Below are 19,059 nucleotides of genomic sequence, written 5' to 3'. Positions count from 1 at the left end.
CATTTAGAAATGAAACTACATAGACAGTTGTTGTTAAATTTTATTGGTTATTCATAATATGAAATGTTATCGTACGTTTGGCAAGTACTTTTGGAGAATTTGATGTTTCCCTATTCAAACAGAATGCTCAAGCATACTGCCCGAGAGGCGTTTCAAAGATGGCGGTAGAGGGAAATGAGTTGGCTTAAAGAGACTTTAATATTACTCTTTGAAAAGCTGATGCGTTTACATGTGATTTGTGGATGTGTCTGAACATAACATTCTGTAGTGCATTTAGTTATTATTGCCCAGCAGGCACACAACGCCATAAGACGTTAATATTAGGTTAGATTTAGGTTGTGATGTCAGGTGACCAAAATTCATTGTCTGGCCAGCGTCTAAGGACAACATTATTTTGATGTCCAATAATCATGCTGATATTTGGTTGATTTTAGGTTGTGTTAGAAAGCGACCAAAATCCAACTTTGTGTCTTGTCAACATCTTAAACCAACGTCATACTGATGTCAAATACTGACAATAATTTGTCAGGTATGGCAACCAAAATCCAACGTTTGATAGACGTCGTAGTGGTAACATCCACATAACGGCAAGCTGTAACATCATTAATGTTGATATTTGTTTGATCATTGGACATTGACGTTGGCCTGATGTTGAGTTCTGATGTCAACCCAATTTTCATTTCAAACAAAATACAACGTCCTCACAATGTTAGGGTACAACGTCAATCTGAAGTCATGTTGACATTTTGTGCCTGCTGGGTGTTTATGGCCATTTCAGTCATCTTACAGTAAATATCCGCCATCTTGTCATCAGTGACATGCATCTAAACAGTCTCTGGGTTAATGTGTGTAAAGATTTTGGACGTCTTCTTGGACACTTATAATGCTTCCAAACAGTTTGCTGCATTTATAAAGCACCCATGTCTTGAGGTAGTTTACTATGATGCAATTTACCTTAATACTTCAGTGTACGATTTGATTGGACAGGAATCACAGGACTGATTTTCTAATCCCCATACAAAAAAAAATAAATAAGTAAAATAGTGACTGCAGGTTGAAGGAAAGTAGTGGAGTAAAAGTACAGATACTGCACTTAAAATGTACTCAAAGGAAAGTAAAAGTACACATTTCTATAACTACTTAAAATTACTTAATTTCAATCTTGAAGGTTGCTTTGATGAATGTGCATGCAGCCGAAAATGCATCCTCTGTGTAACCGGTGTTCGCACTCTCTGCGTTGTGTACAATAATGAGACAGGCCACTGGTACTGCTGATGGTGGGTTTATTTTCGCTCAAGCGTCAGATCAGAGCAAACTGGATGGATTGGAAAACAGCACAATAAGTTAAAATTATTTCGGTTGTAAATTTCCCCACCTCTCCTCAGCGCGCTCAATGCGGTCTTAGCAAACATAACACTAACATCATACCCAATTAAAACTGGGTAAACAGATCACAAAGGTGTACTAAAAGAAAATAAATAAAAAATTATTGCAGTTCCATACATTGTGATATTAATTAATCTTCCCCTATCTAACTTTATGTTAGAAATTAATGTAATTGCGAAACGAATGTAAACACAAATAAGAACAAATGTACATAAAACAATACCTGGATGGATTGGAAAACAGCACAATAAGTTGAAATGATTTCGGTTGTAAATTTCCCCACCTAACAAATAAATAGCAGTTACAGAGTGTTAGAAGGTCATTCTAAATCACTGTGTCCAGTATACATACTTATACACACATACTCAATCAACTGTGCTCAGTAAAATGATTAATTTTATCCATCCACATGAGGAAAAGTACTTCCTAGTTAATATAGAACACTCTTACAAACAATACAGTTGCATATTTAAAGCTTATTTAAAGTTCTGACAACTTTTAGAACGATTTTCCTTGGAGCACCATTAAAAGCTCACCTCTCCTCAGCGGGCTCAATGCGGTCTGAGGACCCAACACAATCTCACGGCAATTCGTAACTTTTTCATTTAGTGGCTAATTCGTATGAATTTGTACGATCTAATTCGTACAATTTAGTACGATTTGCCGGTTGGGGTTAGGGGTGTGGTTAGGTGCCACGCCTCCTTTTTAAAATCGTATCATTTCGTACGACTGAAATCGTACGAATTCGTACGAATTAGCCACTAAACTGGCAAAACGTAAAATACTTACGTTTTCTCGTGAGATCAGGCTGGAGGACCCAGCACGGCAACCGGAAGTGACGTTGCGTGCTAAACAAATATAAAACTATTTTTATTATGCAACACAAATAAAGTGAAAGCTAAATTCTAACAGATGTCTAAACAAATTGATGCAAAACAAATGCACGAAAATTAAAAGGAGGGACTATTAGTGAAATACATTAAATTAATACTCTTATTAACACCCGTCACATCTGCAAGACAGCAGCCTCCAAAATAAAATGCAGAGTCGGAGTTATAAAAATCCACATTAGGTGGTTTTTAATTACCAAATTATATAATTATTAAAATGTAAACATTAGCTGAGAAACATGCATCAACACACTGTGTCCTAACAACATGCAACAAGGTTCCTGCTTCATCTTCTCTCCTATAAAACAGAAATTGGGGAGAAAAAAACGGGGGGTGGTGGGGGGCTAATAATTCTTCCATTGTATATATATACTTAAACCCCATCCAACATCTTTTCTCAGTCACAAGGGCTTTCTGTCATGTTTAAATATTTTTTAAAAATAGCTTAAAACATTTATTCTTATGTTAAATTTTTAAATTTTAGCTGGTGAGTTTATACTGCTTGAAATCTTTTCTTTGCAGTGCTACAGTACATTTGCCAAGAAATTCGTAATCATTGAAATAGGGATAAAAAGATTCCGGACCTCCACTGGGAAGGAAATAGACAGAATGGAACTCTTGAAACTTTAATTGAAAACCCCTGCTTTATTTAAATCCCTAATTATTGCTTGTAAGAGACTGAAGGTGTGTGTGGGCATCTATTGGGGGATTTTTAGAAGCATAGAATGTCAAGAAATTTGGCATAAATCTATAATAAATACCAGGATACCATCAGCAGGATAAAGATAAATATACATTTTGGTTCATTACTTTTTAGCCATTAGTTCTTGGAGGGTTGTTCTTTTTCCTTTATCTTAGGAAAGAGCTTTTCAGCATACTACAACAGAAATAAAATTCTATTTAAAAAAATGTTTGACTTTTTAGTCTTCTAAAACAATTTAGCAGCCTGAAAATGCTGAATATGAATGTGCATTTCTCTTCAAAACACACCTTGTGGTCTACAAATGTCGTAATTCTTCCATTGTGATTTTAATCATAATGCACAGAAAAAGAAAGAAAAATAGAAAAATAGAAAAATATATTTAGTATATTTATAAATAGGTGTGCATGACTGTTTCTTGGCAACGTTTTGAAGGAAAAAACTGTAACTAGTGATGCACAGAATTTAGTTCTGTGCTAAAACAGCAAGACCTAATTAGTTCATCCACAAACTCAAAAACTAAGTTATGCTTTATTAATTAGTTATTCACAGGTGACAAATTAAATCAGTCAAGTAGCAGTGGTACTGTAATTCTTCATCTATAAACTGGCTCTTATTATTTTATCAAACACATTTCACATAACACTACTGTGGTATGCAGGGTTCAAAGCTAAGGATTTTTTTCGGCTTGCCTGATTGGTCCAGTGGTTCAGATTTTTCTTGCCCTGACAGTTTTCACTGGCCTCACCAAAACAAAAGGAAGTTAATGCCTATTTCTTAGCCACAAATGTTAAATAATGTGTCAAAAGCCAAACATAACTGTATAAATACACCTTTTATTCAGCATAACTTTTCTTTAAATACAACTTACTATTTAAAAAAAAGTTACAATTGTCATCTAAATACATTTTTTTATTTTTTTTTTATTAGAATATCATCTAAATGATCATCTAAATACATTTGGAAACAACAACAAAAAAGAATAAACAGGGGGACTAATAATTCAGGGGGTTTAATAATGCTAGCTCTCTGCAACTCAGGCCCCGTTTACACTAGTGCTTTTTATTTTTAAAATGGCGTTTTAGAATGAAAACGATCCGTGTCCACACTAGCGTTTCACCCAGCATTTCTAAACAGCTCTCCGTCTACACTAAAACACTGAAAACGCACATCATGTGACCACACACACACTCTCTGACACTCTCTCGCCCATCTTCCCAGATGAGAGTGTTCATCAAGGATCTCCCGCTGGATCTAATCTCACTATATTTGGTAAACGTGATATTTCATTAATCTTGTTGTCTATATCTAACAACATATTCCCCGACTTTGGTCTTTTGAATCTATTACTTGTTCTCGGGTAACGTGTTTTGGCTGAGCGCAAAGATAAGTTAATAATTAATCTAACCACGTACATTCTGTATATTGAGTAATTGCTTGCCTTTATTTCCTATAAACTAATTGTAGGTTATATTTTTTTAATGTCCATTATTGATTATTAAACTAATATTCAGCAAAAGAGAGGGTATGTTTTGTATTTTCAATGAAAATGAAAGAAAGCAGTAATGTTATAGGCTCCGTTTTGTTATGAATATGCATACAGTGAAGATGACGCTCATATATGCAGCACAACGCCTCAACATTTCTGCTGTCTGTTAAGTTGTTAATATCAAAATGAAAATAGCAGTTCCTTCATGTTTTTATTTAATTGTTAAGAAAGTGAAACATTGTAGCCGGGGTGATACGGTTAGAAAGAACACCGTTCACTTTGAAGATTTACCCGACATGTTCTCGGGAGTCTGTTTTTTATATCAAACTTGCGAAGTCTGAACTTACAAAGAGAGGATGCAGGACTGAACTGTGTGTAGGCTACTTAATATTGAGGAAAAAGCCCCAATCAGAGAGGCGAATGTCTGCATCCCCGCCTCCGTTTTCAGATGTCTCCGTTTCCCCACATCCACACTGAGGCGGAGCAGCAGCGTTTTAGGATGAAAACTGCCTCTTCAGCGTTTCCAAAACGGTCCGTTTTCAGTCCTGGAAAACTCCGGCGTAGTGTGGCAAAACTTATGAGTTTTCAAACTAAAATGCATTAGAGTAAACGGGGCCTCAGATGCCCACTGAAACTACATGGGAAAGCTAGGTTGCTCCCTGAAGTGGTGTTTGTGAGACCAGCACAACCTGCGGTCTGTGAGGGTCTATATTGATGTATAATTTAATGATGTATACAGAATATTGATGAGGACTCTATACTGCTCAGTGAGTGCCATCTTTTGAATGGGACATTAAATCAAGTTCCTGACTTTCTGTGGTCATTAAAAATCCCAGAATGTCCTTTCGAAAAGAGGGTTTAACCTCGGCATTCTGGACGAATTTGCCCGCTGGCCTCTGTTCATCATGGCCTCCTAACCGTCCCCATACCATAATTGGCTTCATCACTCTGTCTCCTCTCCACCAATCAGTGAGTGTGTGATGTGGAGTCTGGTGCAGTATGACTGTTGTCGCATCATCCAGGTGGATGCTGCACACTGGTGGTGGATGAGGAGCTTCCCCCCCAATGTGTAAAAGCACTTTTAGTGTCCAGTAAAGCACTATACAAATTTAAAGAATTATTATTATTATTATTATTATTATTATTATTATTGTTACGGTCTGTGGGAGTTTGTATTTTTGGGCCTTCTCTCTCTCTGTTTTGCTTGTCTCCTTTCGCTCCCTTCGCATCTCCTTGTCTGTCATTCGCTCTTTGTCTCGTCCTATCACCTTTTGTTTCACTATTTTTCCTCTACTAGGTACCGGCTGATTGGATCCCCAGCCTGTCACTCCTCATTAGGGCGTTTCCTCGTCAACCAATTGGACTTCGTTTCGCGGACTTTAAATTCGACCGGCACGCCTTGTTTTTCAGAGTGCTATGTGTGTGCGTGTTGGTTTGTGTTCGCTCACTGCTGTTCATAATGTATGCTTTGTTCTGTGTTTCTGAATAACTACATCGATGTAAATTAAGTCATGGTTAAAGAGTTTATCATTCCTTTTTGGGGAAAAGGGAATAGTTTACTAAGTCGCGCAACATACATTTTGCCCGTAGGTAACTTCAATGTTCAGAAACACTAGGTAAGTGGGTGAGCGCCGCATTTTGTATTTTTTGCTTATTATTTCAGGGAGTTTAGGTGTGGCGTCGCAAACGCCGAAGACTTCGGTTTCTTTTTCACATTTTGATTTTTATTAGTAAGTTTAGAGGGGGGGGATCTTGTGTTCTAGTTTAGGTGGCTTTTGGTTTTGTTTAGTTCTTTGCTTTGGCGCCACTCTAGTTCCTTTTTCCCCTAAAACTTTTGATTGTATTTCTTTCTTCTTATTATTATTATTATATATATACATTGTACAAAGCGCACGCATGTAAGCCTCTCTTTTGTTGGCTTCATCTTTCTTCTCCTCGTAAGAGGAATAAACGAATTGAATGTAAATTTGTCCTGGTGTATTTTCCATCCATCTACTCAGTAATCATTTAATATTATAAGTGTTACGTTTATTTTCCCTAGACAACTTAATTAAACCGTAACAATTATTGATGCATAATTATATTATTTTTGGTTAGAAACAGAAGCGGTAGGTTGGGAATCGCCATTTACTTAAAAACGTTTTCTCCTGGTTTGTGGTAGCAAGGGAGAAAGGGAAGTTTGCTATAATTTTATTTGGGGTACTTTTATTTGAGCAGGTAAGTTAGAATTATTTCCCCGCAAGTTAGCTGTCTTTTTGTTTATTATTTTGGCCTGGATTCCCTTCCGAAGAGATGCTTCTATCTTTGTTGTCTAAGTAAATAATAAATATTGTTACTACTTGATCAGCGTTGTGATTATTGTGAGTTGGGACAGGAGAAGGGGAAAACCCTAAATTGAGTATTTGAGTTTATCTCTTTGTTTTTTTTTTTTACACTTGTTATTGTTCCCACCAACCCTAGACTGGTCGGGACGTAACAATTGTTATGATGCATAATATGAGAATTGGGATGCAGTACAGTATTATACAGGGAACAGTATCATATTGTCTTGATGACATCATACCTCGGTGGTGGCTTAAATAGACTCACTGCATAACACTGGATGCTGAAATCATAACTGCGCACTCCCCTGTTTCTTTGGACGCTTGCTGAATTAAAACATCTCTGCAGCTGCTGTGTCTGCGCCTGAAATTGCTGCTCCAGAGCTATATTTTTCTCTTCCCCTTCTCAGCCCCTGTCTAATAACCTCTTGTCTTCTTTCCACAGATGGTTGGAGAAGGGAGGAGAGACAATGGCACGGGAAGAATAGATCATATCTGAGGTACGATGCGGCAGGAGGTTTAGATTGCTGTTGAGTGCTGTTTTCGGCCAAAGTGCAAAGTTGTTCTATGATGGAAAACAAACTCTTGTTGGCTTCTGTGCTCTGCAGTCTCACATATATATCAGAACTTTTGTGTTTAGTTGGACCCAAGTGGGTTTAGTTTATTGTGCTTTTGTGTATGCTGTTGATGTGCTGTGTATAGCTATCAACAAAATATGCCCTCTTTAAATGCTTTTATAGGAAAGAACACTTTCAAATGTGACCTTCACATGTAGCCTTGTAACGTCTTGTAGGTTTTCTCTGGTGTTTTGTTGAATGAGAACTGAGATACAGGAATTAATTCAAAGGCCCTTTGAGTTTTCCACCGTAAATTGGAGTTATTACCTCAGGGCACCGGCCAAAATGACTCCCTCTGCAAATTATTTATATTTTCTTGGTTTAGAAATGAGCCGAGGTTGCAGGCCGGTGCCTGATTAGCATAATTCAGGGGTGTTCACACAAGCGCTGATTTGAAGTAAGCTGAGGTCGTTCATTTTCAATGAGAGGTGGCGATGTGGGCGTGTCCACTAGCAAAATTATGAACACTCTAACTTTATGCAAATAAGAGGAGATGACGTGACCACCAATTCACTGATTGTGTCTGAACAAGTTTGATTCAATCATTTTTCCTCTTTTTAGCAGAAGATATACAGTTAACAGTTTCCATATTTTGTCATTCACATTTTTTTTTCAGGGGTTTCTTGTGTTAAAAGTACCCTGGAGTATTTTTATTTATTTATTTATTTATTTTTTGTTGAGATTTTAACAGATTTGTGTATCAACCTGTCAGCTTTAGTTGTGGGGAAAACTGGAGCTTTTGTCAGCTAATTTCATCTTCCGGGTATAAATTGATTTTTGGGGCGGGATCAAAATTGGTGATGTAGCGCAAAACTGCTAGTAGAGTGATGACGCATCTGTTTCTCATTATTATTATTCATAGTTTTCTTATCCTATGAGAAAACCCTGCCTCTTAATCATTCATGACTGCATGTACTTCTGAAGGCAAGACAGACCTGCTAGTGCCAAGCTGTGAGACTCTGTTGATGACTGAGTGAGACCGCGTCCTCAGACCCACGGCACACAGTATTTAGTCATTCATGATGGGTCGTATGTGTATGTTCCACAGGGTTTGTTGCATGTTTTTCAAACTTCAGCTTTGCAGTTTAACTTCTCGTAACACAAAAACACTTTTTTTTAAGATGTTGACAGTCATATATGTGTCCCACATTGCTAAAAACACTATTAGAAAACATTTCACCAAAAAGTAAAAAAAAAAAAAAAAAAAAAAAAAAGGTTGTTTTTGTGTAATTTAGAGCAAATTTGTTGTTCTGGTTTAAAAAAAAAATAAAAATAATTGAAGCTACGTCACAGCCATGAGATCATTGTGTAAAGTCCAGTTTGGAGATTGGCTGTCCGCTGTCTGTACCGGCTGGTACAAAGTGACTTTTTTGAGTTTTCAGCACATATGTTGATTAAATCAAAAGGCTCAGCGAGCTCTATTGTGAGTGAGATGCAATTTCATTAATTTGCATGATATAACTTCGAAGACTCCTTTTACCTGTCGAGCCATAAATGAAATGTTCCTGAATTAATATGAAACTTTAGTTAAATTTGAAAAATAAATATTAAACACCCGGAACTTCGGAGAAAATGTTGGATAGTGTGCTGATGTAATGATGTTTATGGATCTGGAATAAAAATTCAAAAATCAACTCATGTAAACACCTTAATCACAATATTGTATTGTTCTGTTTAAGGCAAATCATTAGATTACTGACGTCTGTGTAAATGTAGTCAAAAAAAAAAGGAGTTCATTGATTTTGATAGCAATCTTTCCACAGGTTAGTAGTAAGCTGATGCAATATTATTGCATAATGCAGATCTTGCACTGATGCAAACAAACAAATGATTAAAAGAAAGATATCAATGTAATTCAAATATAAAGAATATGAATTGATGTATGCTTTGTACTTTAATTGCGTAAGGATTGCTAAATCTCTCCATGATGTCAGACTCTGAGGACTGTTATGGAACTTTGAGACAAGACCACAAGAATTGCTATGCAGTTTAACAATAAACTTTCTGATCGAGAAGAAAAGGAAACCAGCTGTTCAACTGTTCTTTTCAAATTATCCTGAGACTGTTGACAATAGGCTGGAAATACAGAGCTAAACCTCACCAGGGGGAAATGCGAGAAATTTCACCCTTCTCCTTTCACCTCAAGCGCTCCTTCTTGACCTTTAAGTTACCTTCTGATCAGAGCACATTTCACATGAAATGTCCAAGGTTTTAATATGGTATATCTTGTAGCCTTATATTCATGTTTGGTATCATTTTAAATGTCTCTGTGTGATTGGTAAAATGGTCTTAATTTCACTGTAATATTTTAATTGTATATGTTAAAATGGTTTTTGTCGTTGATAAAATCTTTGCCCGATGCTCCCCCCATAGAGATGATTAACTCCTCAAATTCACCAGGCAAGGATCTCGGTGAAGCTTCTGTTGTCTTGAATTTATGGCTGTTTCTTCTGAGTTAAGTATATAAAGAAAAAATGTGATTATGGGTCATTGGGATTCTCCCCACAGCAGTGTAAAAGTCTCTGAGCTCTGCATCATGACTTATATGCTGCAATGCATTTCTACGTGGTCAGGTATTAGTATCTAATCTTTGAGTAGTTGATGTTGTACAATCTGACTTGGCTTGTTTAGTTTAATTATGTGAATTGGATTGGAAAATCTTTGCCTGTCAACTAAATGTAAAATTCTTGTTTAACTCTAATATCTCCTAAAATCATTCTACAACATTCTACAACATCTAGTAGATTGTTTAGGCTGATGTTTCCACAGCCTACGACCAGGATTAGTCATACATTCAGGCTCAATGGATGAAGCATAAGCACAGCATTAGAGAGCTGTTGATTTCTGACAATCACTGACTTAGTATGATATAATCTAGGGGCTAAATCAAACTGTATGTGTAAGCAAGTGTAACGGAGGCCAGCCAGTAGGGGCTGTGCAGGTAAACCTCACTCCTCTGACCTCTGAAGGTGCTCTAGCGACAGACGCTAGAGGCCATGGTCTTTAGCCTCCTTGGTAGAGCAACCGACTCCCATGCGGAAGGTAGCCGGTTTGATCCCAGCTCGGAGCGGGTTGGGCGGTGTAAGACCGGTGGGGTTACACAAGCATGGGGGAGCCTAATATTACTTAAAGGAAATTAGTTTACAGTTATATCCCCTATCTAAGGCCCCATTTACACTAAAGCGTTTTAGTTTGAAAACGCATAAGTTTTGCTATGGTTACGCCAACCGTCCACACTACGCCGGAGTTCTCGAGCGCCCAAAACGGAGCGTTTCGAAAACGCTGCAGAGGCCGTTTTCATTCTGAAACGCTGCTGCTCCATCTCAGTGTGGATGATGGAAAACGGAGACATCTGAAAACGGAGGCGGGGCTGCAGACATTCGCCTCTCTGATTGGAGCTTTTCCACAATATTAAGTAGCCTAACACGCACAGTTCAGTCCTGCATCTTCTCCGTGTAAGTTAAAACTTCGCAAGTTTGATCATGGCTGCAGTCTCTTCTTCTCAGTTTGATATGGAAAACAGACTATACCGAGGACACGGGTAAATCTTCAAAGGGAACAGTGTACTTTATAACTTCATTCACATCACCCTGGCTACGTTGTTTCACTTTTTCAACAATAAAATGTAGACATGATTTAAGAAACTGCCTATTTTCATTTTAATATTAGCAACTTAGACAGCAGAAATATTAAGGCGTCGTGCTGCATGAGCGTCATCTTCACTGTGTGGATATTTATAACAAAACGGAGCCGATAACAACTGCCTCCTTTCAATTTCAGTGAAAATACGAAACTCACCTTCTCTTTTGCTGAATATCAGTTTTAATAATCAATAATGGCCATTATAAAAGTATAACATACAATAAGTTTATACATTATAGGAATTAAAGGCAAGCAATCAGTCAATTTACAGAATAGGCTACGTGGTTACATTAATCATTAACTTATCTTTGCGCTTAGCCAAAACACGTTACCTGAGAAAAAGTATTTATTAGGTTAATCATTCTAAATTAGACCTAATCACAACCTAAAAAGTAATCAGCTTGAATTGGATAAATCTAAATGTAAAATTAGAAATTGGAGTTAGATTAAGTTCTGTCTCGACCTTGTATGAACACAGTAGGAGTTTTGCCGGCAATAAGTCAGACTTGTTTCCAGTGCATGTTGGGCTCCGGCAGGGCTGCACTTTGTCACCAATTCTGTTCATAATTTTTTATGGACAGAACTTCAAAGCTTAGCTCTGTTGCTGGAGGGGGTCCAGTTCGGGGACCACAGGATTTCATCTCTGTTTTTCGCAGAACTTGTCGTTCTATTGGCTACTTCATACATGGACTTTCAGCATGCACAGGGGTGGAGTGTGACGCAGCTATGATGAGAATCAGCACCTCCAAATCTGAGGCCATGGTGCTCCACCAGAAAGGTGGTTTGCCATCTACAGGTTGGGCGAAAGTCCTTATTCCAGGTGGAGGAGTTCAAGTATCTTGGGGTTTTGTTCAGAAGTGAGGGAAGGATCAAGCATGAGATTGACAGGCGGGTTGGTGCAGTGGCAGCAGTAATGTCTGTATGTCGATGTACCGGTCCGTTGTGGTAAAGAAGGAGCTGAGCTAAGGCAAAGCTCTCGATTTACCAGTCAATCTACGTTCCTACTCTCACCTATGGTCATGAGCTTTGAGTCATGGCCAAAAGGACAAGATCTCTGATACAAGCGGCTGAAATGAGTTTGCTTCGTAGGGTGGCAGGGCACACCGTTATAGACAGGGTGAGGAGCTCTATCACCTGGGAGGAGCTCGGAGTAGAGCCACTGCTCCTCCACATCGAGAGAAGTCAGCTGAGGTGGCTTAGGTATCTGTTTTGGATGCCTCCAGAACGTCTACCTAGGGAGATGTTCCAGGCATGTCCCCCCGGGAGGAGGCCTCGGGTAAGACCCATGACACGCTGGGGGGGCTGTCTCTCGGATGGCCTGGGAACGCCTCAGGATCCCCCTAGAGCTGAAAGAAGTGTCTGAGGAGAGGGAAGTCTGGAGTTCTCTCCTAAGACTGCTGCTAAGACCCGGCCCCAGATAAGCGGATGAAAATCATTATGATGAAGTCAGAATAAAATTTTAACAAGTTAAATTTTATCAAGTAAAAATATTTCTTTTCACATGTGCTGAAAAGGCTTACACACATTTAATTTTCACCCATACTGTTATTTCCGGTATAGGATTAATGGATGAGTTCCTACAATTATATTGTTTAATTAAAACGATTAAATTGTATATATTTTTGTCAAAAAATTTTGTGGCTCAAAAGTATCAGTTAAAAGTATAAATTCGAAATATCTCCAAATGATACCCAACCCTAGTGGAAACAAGCCATAATACAACAGTAGATATAATTCTGTACCAGGCAAAACAACTCAATACTAAGATTTTGCTTAAAGATGCACCATACACAATCTTTCAGCTTAGGCTGAAGTTATTATGTGCATTAACAGGGATTCAGGACCGATATAATGTAATTGAAAAACTATGTGAGTTGTTCTCTGTGGCGCAGCAGGATTTTAAACAGCCGGAAGCGTATACTTGTGCACGCTGGACAGAAGCTGAGTGACTTCACCGGTGTGTGTACACTCATAGAAAACAATGTGTTTGAGTTTTATAGTCTTTAGAATTCCCCCTTCAGAGTTTGTCTGGATCAGGCTGTGTGCATCATTGATGTTGACCCGAGGCAGAACTTGAAGGCATTTAGTATAGATGAGATCTTGACACCTGACAGTTCACAGGAAATGCCAGAGCTGGCTTATTAAAAATCATGAAGAAGGTGTACATATTGCCAGGCGGCCTTGAAAAATCAACATTTGTCCATGCGTAATTCATGACGTGTGTACGGTTTAGACCTTAGAACATACTCAGACCTCTACTATTTGACATAAAAGAACTGTTCACTCAAAAATGAAAATTGTCATCATTTATTAACCTTTTAAAACCTGTTTGAGTTTCTTCAGAGGATATTTTGAAAAAAAAAAAGATGAAAACCTGTGACCACTGACTTCCATAGTAGTTTTTCCTACTATGGAAGTGAATGGTTACAGGTTTACAGCTTTCTTCAAAACTGTGTTCAACTGAATAAAAAAAAAAAAAAAACTCTTAAAGGTTTGGAATCACTTGGGTTGAGTACATTTGTGCAAAATAGTTGTTCAAATAAATCTTCATTTTTGGGTGATATATCCTATTTACAGACTAAAATACAGCCTTAGACCTTAAAGGCTTCAGTCACTAAACAAAACTGCATCAAACTAAAGCCATCATTTTTGTAACATGTTGATGTATACACTAACCGTCCACTTAATTAGGTACATCTGTCCATCAGCTCGTTATCACAAGTTTCTAACCAGCCAATCACATGGCAGCAACTCAATGCATGTAGACATGGTCAAGACAATCTGCTGCAGTTCATACTGCGCATCAGAATTAGAAAGAAAGGTGATTTAATTGACTTTGATCATGACATGGTTGGTGGTGCCAGATGGGCTGGTCGGAGTATTTCAGAAACTATAGCAGCAGAAGAACAAACCAGGTGCCACTCCTGTCAATTATGAACAGGAGGCTGAGGCTACAATTCGCACAGACTCACGAAAACTGGACAATAGAAGACTGGAAAAATGTTACCTGGTCTGATCCCTGCAGGCACGGGACATCAACATGACGTCATATTGATGTTGTACCCTGACATACACCAACAATGTGGAGACGTTGGATTTTATTTTGGAAATTAAAATTGCTTTGATGTCAGAACACAACGTTTGGCTGACATCAATGGCCAGCCTAAAATCAACCACATATCAACATCTAATCATGTTACACTTTGACGTTGTGTGGATGTTACCATTATGACATCTATTTAGACTTTTCAGATTTTGGTCACTTCCTAACACAACCTAAAATCAGCGTAATTTGACGTTGTTATTAGACGTCAAAATAACATTGGCCTTAGACACTGGTTAGACATCGAATTTTGGTTACCTGACGTCATTACATAAATCTAACCTAATAATAAAGTCTTATGGTGTTGTGTGCCTGTTGGAATGAGTCTCAATTTCTGTTGCGACATTTGGATGGTAGGGTCAGAATTTGGCGTCAACAACATGAAATCATGGATTCATCCTGTCTTGTGTCAATGATTCAGGCTGGTGGTGGTGGTGTAATGGTGTGGGGGATATTTTCTTGGCACACTTTGGGCCCATTAGTACCAATTGAGCATCAACACCACAGCCTACCTGAGTATTGTTGCTGATCATGCCCATCCATTTATTACCACAGTGTACCCATCTTCTAAAGGCTACTTCCAGCAGGACAATGCACCATGTCATAAAGCTCAAATCATCTCAGACTGGTTTCTTGAACATGAAAATGAGTTCACTGTACTCAAATGGCCTCCACAGTCACCAGTTCTCAATCCAATAGAGTGCCTTTGGGATGTGGTGGAACGGGAGATTCGCATCAACGATGTGCAGCCGACAAATTCTGCAGCAACTGTACGATGCTATCATGTCAATATGAACCAACATCTCTGAGGAATATTTCCAGTACCTTGTTGAATCTATGCCACAAAGGAGTAAGGCAGTTCTGAAGGAAAAAAGGGGATCCAACCTGGTACTAGTAAGGTGTACCTAATAAAGTGGCCGGTAAGTGAATGTCAGACATTTGTTTGCATTTTAAATGTTTTTTTTGTCTGGAGCTAAGAGAGAGCCACAGAGCGCTCTGCTGAGTGATTTTCCCTACAGACTAGTGTCTGCAACTTTTTAAACAAATACAGTGACTTAGGGGTAGACATATTGTGTGTAATGGACTGAAGCACACATCTAGTGTGCATGTGTTTGACTAGAATTGACAGACCAAAATGTTTGCTAAATACTTCCAGGCAAACTCTAATAATAATAATTCTTACTCACTGTCCTTTGGCTTAGTCCCTGATTTATCAGGGGTCACCACAATGGAATGAACTGCCAATTATTGTGGCATGTTTTATGCAGCTAATAGCCTATCAACTGCAACCTAGCATTGAGTACACTAACTTGTGATCCCCCAGTGCCAGGAAAAACTTATTCGTACACACACAGATGCAGAACCTTTTATCTGATGCTATCCTGCTTTTGGGCCTTAAATGGGACCTGGCAAATGACCTTGTTTTTCTGATGGCATTTTGTCTGATGCTGTTTTCTTCTGGCACTTTTCATCTAATGCTTTTCTTGTCGGATGCTGTTTTTTTCTGATGCTTTTTTGTGTGATGCTGTTTTCATGTGATGCTGTTTTCGTCGGATGCTGTTTTTGTCTGATGCTGTTTTCATCTGATGCTTTTTTTGTCTAATGCTGTTTTTTTATGTTTTTTGTCTGATGCTGTTTTCATCTGATGCTTTTTTTGTCTGATGTTTTTATCTCATGTTTTTTTTTGTCTGATGCCGTTTTCATCTGATGCTATTTCATCTGATACTGTTTTTGTCTGATGATTTTTATCTGATGCTGTTTCTGTCTGATGCATTTTTTGTCTGATGTGGTTTTCATCTGATGCTTTTTTATCTGATGCTGTTTTCAAATGATACTGTTTTTATCTAGTTCTTTTTGTTTGATGCTTTTCATAATCTGATGCTGTTATTATCTGATGCTGTTAAGTCTGATGCATTTTTCATCTGATGCTGTTTTTGTCTGATGCTTTTTTTGTGATGCTGGTTTCGTCTGTTGTTTTTTTATTTGATGCCGTTTTCATCTTTTTTATCTGACGATGTTTCTGTCTGATGCTGTTTCATCTGATGCTTTTTCATCTGATGCTGTTTTTGTCTAATGCTCTTTCATCTGAGGATGTTTTTGTCAAATGCTTTTTCATCCGATGATGTTTTTGTCTGATGCTTTTAACATCTGAGACTGTTTTTTGTCCGACACTTTTTTTGTCTGCTATTTTCATCTAGTGCTTTTTAACATATTTTTTTGTCTGATGTGGTTTTCTTCATTTTCATTTTTTTTTTTTTTTATCTGGTGCTGTTTTCATCTGGTGCTTTTAATCTGATGCTTTTTTTTCTGATGCTTTTTTGTCTGATGCTATATTCGTCTGATGCTTTTTATAATCTGCTGTTTTAGTCTGATGCATTTTTCATCTTATGCTGTTTTTGTTTCATGGTTTTTTTGTGTGATGCTAGTTTTGTCTGATGTTTCTTTATTTTATGCTGTTTTTATCTTTTTTTATCTGACGCTTTTTCGTCTGATTTTGTTTTCGTCTGATGCTTTTTTGTCTGATTTTGTTTTCATCTGATGCTTTTTTCTCTGATTTTGTTTTCGTCTGATGCTTTTTTCTCTGATTTTGTTTTCGTCTGCAGCTTTTTCGTCTGATTTTGTTTTTGCCTGATGCTTTTTTGTCTGATTTTATTTTTGTTTGATGCTTTTTCGTCTGATTTTGTTTTCGCCTGATGCTTTTTCATCTGATTTTGTTTTCGTCTGATGCTTTTTTTCTCTGATTTTGTTTTCGTCTGATGCTTTTTTTCTCTGATTTTGTTTTCGTCTGATGCTTTTTTCTCTGATTTTGTTTTTGTCTGATTTTGTTTTTGTCTGATGCTTTGTCTGATTTTGTTTTCGTCTGATGGTTTTTTGTCCGATTTTATTTTCGTCTGATGCTTTTTCGTCTGATTTTGTTTTCGGCTGAGTTTGTTTTCGTCTGATGCTTTTTCGTCTGATTTTGTTTTCGTCTGATGCTTTTTCGTCTGATTTTGTTTTCGTCTGATGCTTTTTTGTCTGATGCTGTTTTCGTCTGATGCTGTTTTTGTCTGATGCTGTTTTCATCTGATGTTTTTCATTTGATGCTGTTTTTGTCTGATGCTTTTTATCTTCTCATTGCCTACCTGTTGGACATCTGACACTTGATGTAATAGACAAAAAAAGCTTTTAGCCTGAGGTGCTATGCCATTTCATTCAATGCCATTTATTCAAGTAGCAGAGGTCGACAGATTTGTTAATGTACACCATACCTTTGAGATCCAGTAGGAATTGCATTTTGATTTAGTTTGATTACTTAATTTACATAAATTGAATACTTTTCTCCTCTAAATCATTAACTGTAATTACACAGGTTCACAAATCCTGTTCAAAACTTCAGTATGAAAACTTGAAATCAACAATACACCCACTTGGTGCCCAGAAGTAATGAAATCCCAGTATGTGTAAATGCTCTATTACTCAGACCCTGCTGTATATGAAATTACCACAGAGTATCAGCAGAATTAGAGGTTCATGTATTTTGTATTTTGTTTTAATTAGAAGGTCACAAGAGATTTGAGAAGAGAAATAAAATGCTGATTTTTTTTTTCCAGTGAGGGTTGGGTTTAGGGGTAGGGGGATAGGATATACAGTCTGTACATTAAATCTATGGCAAGTTCCCATAAAGATTTGTACAAGTGTGTGTGTGTGCGCACATGAGCATGTGTGTCGACACATTTTTATCCTGGGCTTCCACTAAGGAGCAATTAGCATTCATTAAACCGTCAGCCACACTTTAAGCGCCTCACTGGGGGAGTGCTCTCATTTCACCATTTGATTTCCCTTTGTCTACAAATAGAACAGCACAAAGAGGACTCACTGGCTTGGAGGCACTGTCTGTCAGCTGGGAGTTTGGTGAAACCATTGAGCAAACTCGTTGAGCTCATTAAAAACCTTTGGCTTTTGGTCGATGGATGCATTTTTGTGTGGATTAGGGGCTGTTTGTTGTAAACGATGCCAATATGTTTTGCATAAATATGAAATGTGACTATCAGAATTAGCAAACTTTCTGCTAATTTGTGGTCAGTGTTTGATCAACAGGTGATGTGTGTCATTTTTTGTCCTACTAAAATTAGAGAGAACTGCGAATTTAATTACATAAAAAAAAATATTCACTTCAAAACTGTTGGCTTGACCACAAGTGTCAATGTTGGAGTGCTAGTTTTGGACGAACTAAGTTATGCAATCATATTAGCATGATGCATTGTTGAATAATACACTCAGATGATTGTCTCAGTTTATAAATATTAGGTTTATAGATGCTTTAAGACATTTACTGTATAACCTTTGACCATTCAACAATCAAATCCATAGTTAAATTGACATTGAAATATCTGCATGACAAGCCAATAAAATAAAAGTCTGGTTCTATATATTGATATTATACACCAAATAGATAACTATACTGTATAATGCATGTAGTTATGATAATAATATTTCTTTTAAAATCATACAGACAATGTTTTAACCCATATATTAGTTTACACAGCTCTGTTGTGGCAGCCTGATCTTACAGGCTAATTTTACAAAAATTGTACAATTTATTTTTAAATAGAGACGTGACCCCAAACCCCACCACTAAACTACTCATCGATGAATTTGCTCTTCAGTGTTTGGACTCTCAGTAATGATTTCAAACCACACTAAACTGAGCTTAACTGAACTGAGCTTAAACACTAAAAACGGAACTACCCTGATCCAGTTACTATGACCATTTATGTGAAGCTGCTTTGACACAATCTACATTGTAAAAGCGCTATACAAATAAAGCTGAATTGAATTGAATTGAATAAACACCCAACCATCATTCTGGGATAAGCAAATCATACTAATATACACAAATGCGATTGAACATATCCATATGAATTAGCCTCT

The 19,059-nt window shown here is 37.5% G+C and overlaps 1 protein-coding gene and 1 long non-coding RNA gene across 13 annotated transcripts in view; one reads left to right on the top strand and one right to left on the bottom strand.

Moving 5' to 3' along the window:
* Nucleotides 1-19,059, top strand: part of b3galt1b (beta-1,3-galactosyltransferase 1b) — a 370,673-nt gene that overhangs the window by 198,711 nt on the left and 152,903 nt on the right. For all 12 annotated transcript variants that reach the window (XR_015500020.1, XR_015500017.1, XR_015500021.1 and 9 more), the window contains one exon: nucleotides 7,232-7,286. The gene's annotated coding sequence lies outside the window, so the exon portion shown is untranslated. The remainder of the gene's footprint in view (nucleotides 1-7,231; nucleotides 7,287-19,059) is intronic.
* LOC147842446 (uncharacterized) lies at nucleotides 1,269-3,939 on the bottom strand. Its single transcript, XR_015500117.1, has 2 exons — nucleotides 2,211-3,939; nucleotides 1,269-1,965 (listed from the first exon to the last, which is right to left on the bottom strand). It is a non-coding gene; the product is annotated as an uncharacterized LOC147842446 (long non-coding RNA).

The sequence above is a fragment of the Danio rerio genome, chromosome 9 (assembly GCF_052040795.2).
Source record: "Danio rerio strain M-AB ecotype USA chromosome 9, GRCz13ab, whole genome shotgun sequence".
NCBI lineage: Eukaryota > Metazoa > Chordata > Actinopteri > Cypriniformes > Danionidae > Danio > Danio rerio.
Note: the sequence above shows the minus strand (reverse complement) of the source record. Positions and strands in the feature narration are given on the sequence as shown.